Source organism: Triplophysa dalaica, chromosome 5 (assembly GCF_015846415.1).
Source record: "Triplophysa dalaica isolate WHDGS20190420 chromosome 5, ASM1584641v1, whole genome shotgun sequence".
Classification (NCBI taxonomy): Eukaryota; Metazoa; Chordata; class Actinopteri; order Cypriniformes; family Nemacheilidae; genus Triplophysa; species Triplophysa dalaica.
In genome coordinates, this window is record NC_079546.1 from 25,616,363 (window position 1) to 25,618,517 (window position 2,155).

Sequence of the window (2,155 nt, forward strand, 5' to 3'; positions counted from 1 at the left end):
TGAAAGCTGAATAAATAAGGTTTCTTTTGATGTATGTGTTTTTAAGGATAGGACAATATGTGGCGGAGATACAGACGTTTATAACTCTGGAATCTAAGGCTGCTAAAAAATCTAAACATTGAGAAAAAAGCCTTTAAAGTTGTCCATCAGGGGTGCTGTAGCAGGCCATCCACTCACACAAGTAACGTTTTTAAGTATTTAGGGTAGGAAATTTACAAAATATCTTCATGGAATACGATCTTAACTTAATATCCTAATGATTTTCGGCATAAAAGAGAAATTGATCATTTTCACCCATACAATATATTTTTGGCTTTTACTAAAAAAGTTACCAGGCTACTTAAGACTGGTTTTGTGATCCAGGGTCACATTTGTTATATGGAGTAATGTCAAAGGAGTCTTGCATAATAATATAAACATGAACATCACAACAAGTGATAATTAAGACCCAAACACATCAAGACTCAGTGTATGAACCTCAACAATGGTAAGAATAAACTGAGACCCTCATGCTGCAATGTATGCTGGGAGTTATGAATGAGTTTTGAACTATGATGTTACCCATAATGCATTGCAGCATGTCACAGTATGAGAATGGTGTGACATCACTATGATCATCGCGTTACCTCACCTGTTAACTGTGTTGACTGACTGGCCATGTATGCCTGAAAAACATTCTGTTTTGCTGACCTATTTAATGATTAAAATGCAACGAGAAATGTTTATTTTTTTTAGATCGGAGATTGTCTGGAGCCTCTGTGGTGAGTAAAGTAACGGCTTGATCTGTGAGATCTCATCATTAGTCATGTTGGATAAAAATAATCTGATACATTGTGATGTTGTACATTTCCTTTCCTTTAGGTCGCATCTAAGAATGACAATAATGGAACATATGACACCATCAACATCGTTCCTTCTACTCCTAACACAAATGTTAGTAAACATTCATCTGCAATAAACTCAAAGATTCATGAGATTTCTGAATATTTACAGTCACTGTGTTAATTTTTATTTGGTTTATATCGGCATCATTTTAATTAGTTTTATACTATCTTAACAGTCCTCTAAACATGACTTTAAAATCAATCTGTGAAGACTTTGTTCTCTGGAGTTATAAAACACAGTGATTTCAAAAGTCACAACTACATCTGTTAAATCTCACTATAGTCTGTCTAACAAACAGTGAGTGGAGAGTTTTTCAGACCTTTATATCTGTGTTGATGTTAAGGAGCAGAAAGATGATGTGGTTTATTCTGAGGTGACCGTTGTCAGTAAAAAACAACTGAAGAACAACATTGTGAGTAGAAACTACAAACATTTACATCCGCCCTCCATTCTAAAATCTCAAACTACATACATGATTTAATGCGCTGCAATATCTTCATGATATACAGTCTCATAAATATGTATTTGTATAATGTTGCTTTAATAAATCTGTGTGTTTAAACATGTGTGATGGTTTCTGTAATGTTCATTCAGGTTCAGTCTGCTGGTGATGTGACTTATGCCGCCATCAGAGGAGGAAAAACTGAACCTGAAGACGCCTGCAGAGAGCTTTAATCCTCCCTGAACAAAACCACTCGCAAATAAAACACATCATTTTACAAATAAACCGACTCCACAACAACATAAACACAAAATATGTTTCAGTCTGTCAGTGACTTATATTTCCTTTGACAAACACAAGTGCTGATGTGATTTATGTGATACATATTGGTCGGCTTTAAAATGTTTGTCTGTTTGTTTACTATTTGAAGTTATTGTTCATATGTTATTGAATCCTAACATGTCTGAGGAATTTTCATAGGTCTTATTAATACTGTGCATGATCAAATTGGGGAAGTGTAATGGAAAATGATTTCTTAGTTTGACTTTTTCTATTTAATGAAGAACCCAAAAATACATGTTTTGTCCTGAGAATGTTCTCCAAACGTCTCTGCTGGTGTCGAATATACTTCCATAATGTTAGTTGGGCTCTTGACTCTGGGCTTTCCTTGTTAATTCAATTTCCTCTTTCAATGTGTTTCTACATTAACACTTATGTTTTCTCAAAGTATAAATGTTGAACATTGAAATGTTTGTTTTCAGTATTCGCTATTTGTGATATATCCAATATAAAGTTAAGATGATTTAATTAATACTGAGATTCGTGCTT

General features: G+C 34.0%; 1 long non-coding RNA gene across 1 annotated transcript; it reads left to right on the forward strand.

The window, feature by feature from the left end:
* Nucleotides 1–749: 749 nt before the first annotated feature.
* On the forward strand, nt 750–1,644 carry LOC130420829 (uncharacterized). The gene is made up of 4 exons (XR_008906702.1): nt 750–761; nt 862–933; nt 1,229–1,297; nt 1,480–1,644. It is a non-coding gene; the product is annotated as an uncharacterized LOC130420829 (long non-coding RNA).
* The last annotated feature ends 511 nt before the right edge of the window (nt 1,645–2,155 follow it).